The sequence below is a fragment of the Mastomys coucha genome, unplaced genomic scaffold (assembly GCF_008632895.1).
Source record: "Mastomys coucha isolate ucsf_1 unplaced genomic scaffold, UCSF_Mcou_1 pScaffold6, whole genome shotgun sequence".
Classification (NCBI taxonomy): domain Eukaryota; kingdom Metazoa; phylum Chordata; class Mammalia; order Rodentia; family Muridae; genus Mastomys; species Mastomys coucha.
Window position 1 is genome coordinate 117,073,440 of NW_022196912.1, and position 12,239 is coordinate 117,085,678.

The following is a 12,239-nucleotide window of genomic DNA, read 5'->3' on the forward strand; positions in this document are numbered from 1 at the left end:
CAGATCTTGGGGGCTGTCATTCACTGGCCTTAGCTTCCATGCGGAGCCTGCTCCTATCCATTCCCCCTTAAAGATCAACCCAACCCCACTGTCTCAATTCTGGCTGGAGGCCACCTCCACATTTATAGCTCCAGACCCAACCTATGCCCAGCTCCTGGCCAGTGCTCAACTGTGACTTGGCATCTCTACTCAAATGGTTCACGGGAGGCTCAGAGTTCACAAGAGACGATGAATTTACCATCTTCTCAATCCAGGAAGGCTGGTCCTTCCTGACGATCCACATGATCCAACAGTAAGTCATCCACTTCTTCCTAAGGTTGGCTCAGCAGCCTCTCACCCGGTCTCCTGTTTCCCTGCCTCTCCCCTCCCTGTCTGTTCCTCACACAGCAGCCTAAAGAAGACACACCTCTGCTCCCCATCCTCCAGAGGCTTCTTGCCAACGATGGCCTGAACCCTAATCTTTTTATCACAGCTTTGCTAAATATCGCTTCCATTTAAGTTACTTCCCTTGTAGAGAAGAATCTAGAAAGTTCCTGAATGGTAACAGAATTCCTACTGCTAGGACGAAGTGCAAGAACTTCCGAGGGGGAAGATGGATGGGTTACAGGATGTATGTTAGGAGGGAAGGGAGGGGAGTCGGCTTTGTTACCTAACGGCTGCACCTCAGAAAGTGCCGTTAATTCCCATAAGCCCTGTCACACGACCCCACCCTTACTCCCACCACAGGGCGATGAGCTGTTGGGTGGAAACATCAGAGCTGGTTAATCCCACAGGGCTTATAGGCTGCAGAAAGCATCTTAGGGTTGAGTAGGAAGATAAACTGCTTTGCTGCTATATTGTCCAGAATGTCCTCAGAGATGAGATGAAAATCCTTTGTGTATTTCTGACTGTGAAGGAATCCAGGTCCCGGCTTCAGGGAGGAAGGAAGGATTAGACTTCACTCTGATGGTGATTTGCTTATGTTGAAGGCCCCATGGGGAGTGATCCTGCCTCCTGCTCCCCAAGATGATGAGGGGTGGGGATTTAGGAGCAATGGGCTCCATCAAGCTCTGAGCAGAAGCATGGAGAAAAAGGAAAAAAAGGGGGGAATACGGGAGACTTTTTTTATATCTCAAAAATAGTGAAAGAATTCGGCGGGTCTTTGTGTCATAGGATCATACCGTGACTGAGCCAAGAACTGGAAAAAGACACTGTACTTTGCAGAGCTCTTTGCTCTCAGAAGAATGTGGGGTACACGCTATGGGGCCCCACTGCTCTGCTCTGAGGCAGATAATGACATACTTCCTGTGTGTTCCCATCAGCACTGGATAGACTTCCTATGGGCTCCTTGGAGTGTCCTGCCGAAACCACACCCCGATTCCACAGGTTCCATCCCTGTTCTGGTCCATTTCTCGTATTTCCTTCTGCTTCCTCGTGGGGACATTCCCTTTGTCCTCACATACACCTGAACCATCTCAACTCAGCAATGCTTCTAGAATGTACCAGGCAGGATGACTAATGAAAAACATAAAAACACTGTGGACCACATAGGACTGCATAGGTCTAGTGTGAGACAGCGCCATGGATACAAAGCAGAACAGGAAACCTGCTAAACAACTTCCTGTCCTCTAGCCCAGCTAAAGTCAACAACCAACCGAGGCTAACCCGTGCAAAGCAACAGGTGATAAGCCCTGTGGGCCGTATTCATGGATAGACAGACCCACTACACACCTTCCTTCAGGCCAGTGGAGCAACAGCCCCTCAGAGATGCTAAACTCTGGCTCTCTGGACCAGGGCTTGCATATTTGTTTTGGCAATCGGTAGGGGTATGTGTATGTAAATGGTTCATAAATCAATCCAGATAATCATACAGAATCATACTACAGTGTGAAACTGAATTATCAAAAGATATAGTCAAGACCTTTCCCAGCAGACAACAAAGTGGGTAACTGAGAGTTTCCCCCTAAAAGGAAAGATTTGACTCTGTGGGGCACCAGGTGAGGCTGTGAAATATGGCTGCTTGATGGGTAGGGACCCACATTTTGTGATGAATAGCACTTACCATAGCTCTGGCTGCTGCCCACTCTGTGCCAGGGGCATTCACCCTCCAGCTCAAATACCAAGAAAGAGCCATCCCCACGGTTCCACACACACCTAGAGAGCACTTGTCACCGTGCTGGAGAACTTCTGTAGCAGAATCAGCTCAAGTGAGAGGGAGGAGGGTGAAGGAGACAGGCCCTGCTTCCAGGGTGGGGGTTCAGATGAACTCCTGTTCCCTGAATTAGGAGAGTATGAGGAAATAACTAATAATAGGAGCACAGAGGGGAGGGAGCATGGGGGGAGCACAGAGAGGAGGGAGAACGGAGGGGAGGGAGCACAGAGGAGAGGGAGCACAGAGAGCCTGCCAGGAATAGTGAGAATTCCATAGCCCTGCCCAGAAGGCATTTCTAACTGGTCAGCTTAGTATTTCCACTGCACACTTCCCAACACGGGGAGTGGGAGGTGTTCTGGCAGAGAGGCATCCAGAAAGGTCTCTGCCCTTTCTCTGTACCTGGTAGACTACAGCTTGGATGCCACATGCCAAGAGCTTTCCAAACAGTTTAGCCCAAGACGCGTGAGCCTTCACTGGGATTCTCTGAAAGGGACAGGAGAAGACACTGATGCCACTGCCAGGCCATCCCAGCTGGTTCTGGTAAGCTCCAGCAAGGCCCTGGGTTCTAGCAGATGACATCTCCTCGTGCAGCTTGGCCATATTTAGAGAGAATGAAAGGCAGTATAAATCAAGTCCCTAGAAACATGGCTGCAAACCAGGCCAACATCTCGGCACAATCTTAGAAAGAGATGGTTGCCACAGTGAGGCCCCAACACAGACACACAAACCGGCAGAGGCTTGGCCTCCTTCCACCCCGGAGAGATGGATAGTCTCCACACAGTGCCTAGCCCATGGTTCTCTCCAAACTTCACCTGGAAACTGATACTTGGCTCTACGTAATCCAAGTCTAACTGGTCTACCACCAGGACAGAGTGACAGCTTCTTAGCCAGCCTCATGCTCTCCCTATTCCAATCCCCTTTCCACTCACCATCAATGCCATAGAATGAAGCTCGTCCCTTTAGGCCATCCTCATAGCCCTGATGGCTCTCCATTTGAAGAGGACCCAGTTTGTGCAGGGTGATCCTGAATGGGTTGGTGCTAGCATTCCTGTCTCACCCTAGGACATCTTCTTCCGTGAGCCACTTACAGTGCCCAGTGTCGTGATCCATGAGTTTCCTACAACCTGTGGCTGTTCTGTTCCAGGGTTGTGAACATGTTCCCTTCTTCCTGGTAGGTTCTCCCTGGACTTGGCAGGATAGTTACCTCAGCAACTAGCCAGCTTGGAGATGCTCCCTGCCCCTCACTTGAAATTAACTCATAGTCTCCATTTCAGCCTTCTAGAACCTCACCTCCTACCACAGGTATCTGGCCCACAGTAATTATCCAGTGGGTGGAAAAAAAATAGGTGAAAGGATCCCTTGAACATCTGTGATGGCCTTCCACAGGATGGAACAGGGCCTTATGAGTTTCTCTTCTCTCCATCCTTCTCCACGTCATCTTGCCTCGGAGCATCCTGAACCCGAGCCCCCTCGATGCTGTCTTTTCTTCAGCCTTGTTGTTGTTCTTCTTCTCTTGTTTCTAACATACCCCTAGCTATGATGCTTGCAGACTATGGTGGTTCAATCTTCACTGTCAACCCGACGGAACTTAGAATCACCATGGAAACCTACCTCTGGGTGTGTCTAGAGAGGCGTTTCTAGAAAGGTTTGAAGAGATTAGACCACCCTAAATGGGGGTAGCACCATCCTACGGGCTGGGGTCCAGAACTTCATGAAAGATGAGCCAAGTACTGACACGTATGTCTCCCTGTTTCTTGAGAACTGCTTTCCAGTCCTGACCCTACATCACTGCCATGATGGGCTGTATCCCCTCAAACTCCAAGTCCACATACGTCCCTTTCTCTTTTCTTGTAGGGTGTCAAAAGTAACTGGTGCACAGGCATTCTTGAAATCTCTTCTGTGTCTTCAGAAACTACAACCCTCTGAGGTGACATGGGACCCTGCCCTGGGCCAGGCAGCTCTGTTGATGTTGGTTCCTGGTCCCTAGGGATGTGGTTAGAGCCAATCCAGACTGTGCTTGCTGCCTGGTCCCATCTGGTGGTGACAGATTCTCAGCCCCACTTAGCAGGTGTGGAAGCCACTTCCCCTCTTTTGACTATGCCACCACCAGATCACACACAGGCTGCTAACTTCAAGCTAGGATGGAATCAGCCTGTTTAGCAGGAGGGCCTGACTTGGCTCCACTGTCTTGGATCACCCTGACATCCCCTCTCAATGATTGCAGTTGTTCTTTCTACTCCCTGCCCTGTCCCTGTCCTTCCTCAGAGTATGGCCCATCAGCACCCGACTTGCTCAACAGCACATACAACAGGTTCCTGTCTGGAATCCAAACCCTGCTAGTGCTATTTGGTTCCAGAGCAATCTCCTCACCCCTGGATCATTGAAACAGCTCCTGACTTGTCTCTCCGTGTCTGCCCATCCTCCCCACAGCAGAACAGCAAGAGGGATTCCACCAGGAACAGGTAAGACAAAGGTCCCGTTGGGCACATCTCCACACCCTTATAGTAGGCCCACACATCCCACTTTCTCTGCCTTTCTCCAGCCCCCATTCCTCACACACTTCATACACACGGGGGTCTTAGGCTGCTGTCCAGCCTCTCTGATGAGTCTACAAGCTCAGGCCACAGCCCTGACTGCTCTCTCCAGTCCCTCTCCAAGTTTTCCTTCTCTCAGACACTGTCTTCTCTCCCAAGTGACCCGGCCTGCCCCACAAAGCTCCCCCTCATATCTCAGCCCCGCTCTCTGTAACACACCTGCCACAATCTGGCTCAGAGGCTTAGCACATTGATTGCTTCTGGTGTTTATCCCCTGCCAGAATGTCAGTTCTGCAGCCATTTTGTCCTAGAGCATATTCCAAGTTCTGAAGACATGTTTAATAAAATGTTTGAATGAGTAAAAGTTGGCTTGCCCCCAAATGTCCTCCCTCAGGCTCCTCGGGGCCTAGCCTGAGAACCTCCATTGGCATGTGCCTGTAACAGTGCTGACCAGAACATCTGTGGGGGCCTTAAGTGGTTCTGACCCCACCCCTGCTGGCTCTCTTCCCGTTGGCTTATGTCCCCAGTCTAGGCCAGTGTATCTCCGGAGGGCCTGAACATCTCCCCAAGGCCAAACGCATCCTTCCCCAGCCCATCTTCCATACCCTCAGGAACTCTGCCTTCTCCTTGAAGTCCCTGGGTTCTACAAGCTTCCATCACTGACTAACTTTCATGGCTGCCCCCCCAGTGGAAAGACCCACTTCTTTGGCCCCAAATGTCGCCCCCTCCCTTGTTCCTCTTCACTCACAGTGTTCAGGATCTCTAACTTCAGATGCCTGAGGGCGGATCATACGGGGCGGTGTCCGCTCACCTTGTGGCTGCTCTAGCAAGAACTTCCACCCTCAACTCCTTGCCTGCCTTCTGGCTCCTGTCTACATGCTTGATGCACTCCTCAGACCCATCCCTCTCCCCAGTCCTCTCTGTGGCTCTCATCCCATTGTGAGTGGCTCCCACAGACTCCTCCTGAGTGACAGTTGAGGCGTCTGCCTCAGCATTAGACTCATGGCCTCTTCAAGGCTCTGTGAGTCTAACCTGGAGTTAGACTTCGGCTGTCTCCCTGCTCTTGTCCAAGAGGCACCTGATCACACTGGGAGTTCTCTCTCCCTACCATGGCTGCTCAGGGAGCTTTTCAAGCCCTTTCCCAGCCCTGCCTGGCTAGGCTGCAGTTCTAAGCCCTGGTCTGCTACCTCCTATCTGAGCTTTGCCCTCAGCCCCTACCACCCAGCTTGTGTTCACTGTACTCCCTGTCCCATCTCTGTTTGGGCACCTCTGCCCTCTTCCATGGCCAGCCTTTATTTGAGACTTGTTCTCTTATCTCTGCCCTTCTGGTGGCTCCTCCAGGTGACTTGCTCCAGTCTGACCCCTTCCTTCTGGCTAGCCCTGGAGACAGATGGGCACTCTGAGTAAGTAGCCTGCCATTCCTTCATATGCAGCCTCCCTCCACTGTCATAGACATTTCAAACTCCACCTGAGACAAGACATAATACCACAAACCTTCCCTGTGGCGTCCTTAGCAACTCTCCACTGTGCCATCGTCAGCCAGTGGCCATCGTATAGCACTGGGCATGCTCAGAGCTCTAGAAATGTTTGTTTACATAGATGTTGTGATGTGTGTATGTGTGATAATATGTTATCGTGGGCACAGTACACATACATTTATGAGCACGCACCACCACGCCTTACTTATTTTTTCAATGTGAGTTCCAAAGATAAAACTCGGGTCCTTTGGACTTTCCTGATGGAGTCATCTCCCTGGACTCTTTGTTCTTTCTTTAAGTAGGAGAAAGAGATGTGGGTTCACAATGGGACCCCAAAAGGTACAGACCCAGTGAGTCTGGCTGGGGGCAAGGTCAGCCATGATGGTCCTTATTGGAAGAAGGTAATCACTTATGGAAGATGCTCCTGGGACATGTTCGCTCCATCGCCTCCCTGGGAAGTGACACTCTCATCCATCAGCTGTGACAAGTTCATATGATAACTAACTCTCCCCTGCCATACCACCAAGCCAGTGGCTCTCGGGTACCAGTCTCTCCTACTGCCCTGAGCTCCTGCATGCAGTACCCATCATGCCTGTCCTTCTCAACCTCCCCTCCCTGCAGGTGTCTCCCTGGATCACGTCCAAGTGGCCACTTGCATTTGACTCCTTGCTCAGCATCTGTCTCTAGAGAAACCTAAATCAGACAGGGTCCGAAGAACTTCTGGAACTCGGCAAGGAGGATCTGATAAAACCCTCTCTCCGGGCAGCCTCCCCTCCCCGTCTTCATTACTCAGGCATGCATTTATGCAAGCACTGGGCACACACTCACCACGTGTCAAGCCCAGTCCCATCACTGGGGACAAAGATGTACAAACAAGTCCCTGAACCTGGGAATAGGAGCCAGCACTTAGTAGGTTGAACCAGTGGCTTCGACCTGGACACAAGTGGGACATCCTAGGTGAAATCTGTAATATCATTAATGAGCTGACATACTGACAAGACCCCCCCCTCCCAATTATCCCCCATGATGGGTGCTATCCTAAGCATTGTCTCAATTCTCCCAACTGCCCATGAGTACAAAGGAGGTCCTTGCGGCTGTGAGGCATCAGCCAGTTCCAAATCGCTGGCACCGGGCAGCAGAATGCAGGTCCTGGGAATGGCTTGAAGTTTGGAAGTAGATGTGTTCTTGGTTTAAGCATGACGCTTCACACATCTCCTCTCCCAATTATCAACTACTTTGGGCAAACCAAGTAGGTTTCTGACTCCAGCACCCTTGCTGCATCTTAGTCAACTGTGAACGCCAGCTCACAGTTCCTTCCCAGCAACATATTCTAATTGATTGGTTTCTCTTCTAATTGACTGGTTTCCAACTTGCCATCCTTTGTAACTTGAAATGAGAATAAGGACATAAAAAGGAACACAGACTGAAGCAGATAAAACAAGATGCAAGTCGTTTGTGTCTGGAAGTATGTGTTTTCCTTCACAGTTCCCAATAGTGTGTAAAGACGGAACTGGGCCGTTTTCATAGCCACTGTTGCTACAGATTCTGAGAGGACGGTTTGCAATGCCTGCTCTTCGTGCTAAGCTGGGAAGGCGATGGGCCTTGAGGTTTAGTGGGAACAAGACACAGCCTCAGTACCAGCACCTGATGTCTACTGTCCTCGGAAAAGTTCCAGATTTGGGAGACCTGGGGTTGAGGGGGTCACTTGGTCCTTCTGAGTACGTGTCCTTTGGGTCAGGTTGGCTTAGAAGAGAGGGACCAGCATGTTTTGGTGATATGATGAGTAAGCCTCTCACCACCTGGAGAGACACCAGGATGACAGGGACAAGTGATACCCAAGAACTGCCACTTCAGATTCAAGGCCACATCACACTCCCCCTCCAGCAAACACACTTGTGATTCCAGCCTTGGCACAGGTTTGCTATGTCACAGACACTGCAGAGTATGGTGTGGAAGCACGGTGCATGGAATTCTGCAGATGTTTGATGAACAATTTGTAGGATGGCCTCAGGTCTCAAGGGAAAAAATCCATCTACACCCATGGGGAACCCTGGCTGGAATCTCAAGTCTGTTTTCCCCGTTGAGAGCTGAACAAAAGAAACCAGTCTGACAGCCTTGGTGCAGATGGTTCATCATGCTCTGGGACCCACAAAGAAACAAAGGAGATGAAAGGAAGAACCTGATTAAGGTGAAGGATCACACTGGGCTGTGCTTGTCACTGCCCAGTGTCTGGGCCTCCGCAGGTTAAGCTCAGGGAGAAACAAAGGAAGAAATGATGGAGCCAAGTCCTTGAGCCCTCTGATGAGCATCGAGGATCGAGCCTTGACCCAGGCTGTTAAAGATCTCAGAACCTTATCTGGGTGTAGCACCATGCCTGGGATGCCCTGGACTGAACGTAGACTAAAATGTGAAAGTTGTCCCATTTTATAGATGGAAAAATGGGGTCTAAACCAGATAACAAATTTGCTAAGTAAGATTAATATTTACAAAAATCCTATTTATGGAGAGTGGGTTGCTCACTAACGGTCAGAGCCAGGCCCTCATCCATGTTTTTTTTTATCTCCCACAGGTACCTTTAGATGTAGAAAATGGAAACCAGAGAGGCAGGGTGACCAAGATACTGCTAGCATGACCCAGAGCCCAGGTGGTCTCCAGGTTCCATCTCAAAACAAAACAAAACAAAACAAAAAACAAAAGAAACCCAAGATTATGGATCAGTGGCAAGAGGAAAGCTGTACCTCCAGCAAAAGAAAAAAGACCCAGGAATCTACCTGTGCTGAGTGTAGACTAGAATGTGAGAGTTGGCCCACTTTATAGATGGAAAAATAGAGTCTGATTCTGGGAAGACCAACCCTGCATCAACACAGAGTAGAAAGCAAGATGCTTTCTAAGTCACACAGCCCCTGGGATCTGATACCACACTCCATCTGGTGTTTGCTCCATGTCTAGCAAGGGCAAGGTCAGCAGCGTCCGTGGACCTCCATGGGGGCCTGGCATCCCTCACAGAAGGCAAGGTGATGGGGGATGAGATTATCCCCCCTGTGCTCAGCTTTGTGACCCCAAGGGCAGGCAGACCATGCCCCTCACACTCAGGACCCAGGTGGATTCTAGTTTGCATGTGATGAGAACCTTTGCCATTCGGGGGGTTCAATGGAGCTAACCCTATGTCAGTACTAAGGAATTCAGAACTTAAGATGAAAGCAGCTAAAAGAGGAGGGAAAAGGGGTCCCTGCTTCTTCTGGGCCCCACCTGATCTTCACCATCATCCTACTGTAAAATTACGAACAAAGACAGGGTACAGTAAGTGGCATCCTCCACCCAGCCACTGCTCAGAGCCCCGCAGCGCCCCTGTATCCCTCTCTCCTATCTCAGGCACAGAGTGGGTCTTCTAGAATGGTCTCAAATCTAAGTTAGCTCAGCACTGCTCATCTGCCCCCAGCCCAGACCAGCTACTGTCACCACCATCACTGGCTGGACGTAATACCAGTCTTGTCCCCAAGTCCTGAGCTTGTACTCTTCCTTCTCCCTTCCACAGGACCAGCTTCTGAAAGGTACAGGTGAGGCCTTACCCTCTAGGTCAGTGGTTCTCAACCTTCCTAATGCTGTGACTCTTTCTTACAGTTCCTCACACTGTGGTGAACACCAGCCATAAAAGTATTTCCATTGCTACTCCATAACTGTTACTTTGCCACTGAGATGAATTGTAATGCAAGTATCTGTGGTTTCATACGGTCTTAGACAAACCCTTGAAAGGATCGTTCTACAGCACCCCCAGGGGTCCTGACACACAGGTTGAGAACCTTTGCCCTTGAAGCTCCCTGCTTCTTCGAGATGCAGCCCAAGCTACTGCCTCTGCATATTACCCCCTTCCCCCATGACTATAAGGCCCCTCCTGTTTCCCACACTCTGCAGCCAGCCACCACAATGGCTTCTCTCACAGCCCAGGCATTACCGGACAAGACCTCGCACAGGCTATTCCCTCTAATAAGAGTGTTTCCCCCATCTCCTCAGCTTCCTCCTCTCCTTCAGCGGGCTCTCAGCTTACATCTCAGGTCCATTAGTGTCGGTGGTCACCCGGCATCCCTTCAGAGCATGACACACACAGTCTTCCATTGCCTGTGCCAAGTCTCTTACATCTCTCACAGCTCCTCCCCCAACCCAGTGCACATACACAGTAAACTCTGTGGCTACAGGGACCCTTCTGTCCTGGTCACTGCATTCTCAGAACCCAGCCGATGCCTGATACCCAGAAGGTCCCCAAAAGTATCAGGGAAATAAACTGCTAAGGACCATGGTGTGTCCAACATGGGCTAAGGAGCCGGAGCTGCCACTAAGGACCCAGCAGAGCATGTCTAGGCAAGAATCCAAGCACTAGCCAGCCAAATACACACTTAAAAGCCGGGATGACTGCTGTAAAGGAAAGGGAAAGATCAAAGAGCACGTGCCTGTGGAACAGCATGGCTGCCAAACACACTTTGGTGTCACATACCTGTAATGCCAGCACCAGGGAGGCAAAGGCAGGAAAAGCATGGTTCAAACCTAGCCTGGGCTACCAAGAGAGTTCAAGGCCAGCCCGAGCCTATCTAAAAAAAGGGGGGAGGGGCTTGGAGTGTAGCTGGGTGAGGGCATTTGCCTGGCACTTGCAAGATGGTCTGGACTCCATCTCCAGCACTGAAAAAGCAAAAGGTGCATACACACACACACACACACAGACTCATATGAACAGGTAAAGGCACACACATACACACACACACACACTCATATGAACAAGTAAAGGACACACACACACAGACTCATATGAACAGGTAAAGGACACACACACACACACAGACTCATATGAACAGGTAAAGGACACACACACACTCATATGAAAAGGTAAAGGCACACACACACACACACACATACGAAGAAAAGGCGGGAAGGTGAATTATCTGACCTTACTTGGCCCTCCTCACGGAGAGGCCAGGTATGATCCCCACTGAGCATGCTGTTGTGTGCCTTTTCTCAGCCACACTGTCAAAAGGAGCACAGCTTCTGCCTGCCTTGCAACCCCACAACCCGGCCTCCATGTTGGGAGGAAGCCCAGACCGTGTGGCGACATCATGCTCAGGTGCTCCAGAACATGGCCCAGCTGAGGACTCTGCCAACAAGTGACCAAAGCCACTATCAACCGTCATAGGGAGTCTTTGGAACGACCCAACCCAGGCAGGTCACTACAGCTTCATAAAGACTCATGTGGAGAGCATCCTGGGGGATTCAGCTCACCCTGGAGTCTGGGACAGGGAAGGTACAACCCCTCTGTGGGTCATCTATTGAGGCCGCTTGTTCTGTCACCATATGAAACCAGAATAGAGCAGGGATGAGCGGAGATCCTCAGAGGCAGGCTGGCCCTTCCAGCTGGGCAGCCTGGAATAAGCAACTTGCCCTTGCTGAAGCTCTGGTCTTTGCAGAGAAAGAAAGGAAGAATGTCACTTATTACAAAGGAGTGTCTGATGGTTCGCCGAGCTCCTGCCTGCAGGACTGGGGACAAAATATCGGTTTCTTTGTACTGTTCAAAGTGAGGAGGGCATTTCAACTGAGCTTGGTGGTGTGTGTCTGCAAACTCAGTACTGGGAAGATTGGGAGGATCCACAGTTCTGGGCCAAACTGGACTACAACGGGACACTCTGCCTCTAAAGTAAAATACTCTATAATGTTCACAGCTTAATTGGAATCTTTTTGTTAGTGCATGGCTCTTTGGTGCACAGGGGGCTCAAGTGACCCTATTCCCAGCTCTACCACTGACGTGTGGCCTTTAGGGGAGTCACTTAACCTCTCCTGATTTTTTTTGTAAGAACTAAGTAAAAGCAGAAATAAAATCCATCCCAGTGCTTTGAAGTCCTTGGGCTCTGTGGACACAGCAGCTCACGCCCGTGCTCTGCCACAGCTATTTCTGGCTTGTCTGCCTTGAAGCTGGTCTCACAGAGAGGGTGCACATGCTTTTCCTTGAGGGCTGGTATATGGTTCTTCTTCCCATGGCCTGAGAAAGCAAGCTCAGGTCCTCCGTTCTGGTGGCTGTCATGGGTTTTGCCTGTGTATTGTCCCCCATACCTTCTT

The 12,239-nt window shown here is 50.5% G+C and overlaps 1 protein-coding gene and 1 long non-coding RNA gene across 5 annotated transcripts in view; one reads left to right on the forward strand and one right to left on the reverse strand.

The window, feature by feature from the left end:
- The window catches only part of Prima1 (proline rich membrane anchor 1), a 49,950-nt gene that overhangs the window by 25,822 nt on the left and 11,889 nt on the right, over window positions 1-12,239 (reverse strand). The gene's annotated exons all lie outside the window — the stretch shown is intronic.
- LOC116080491 lies at window positions 4,426-7,491 on the forward strand. The gene is made up of 3 exons (XR_004114459.1): window positions 4,426-4,593; window positions 6,007-6,068; window positions 6,765-7,491. It is a non-coding gene; the product is annotated as an uncharacterized LOC116080491 (long non-coding RNA).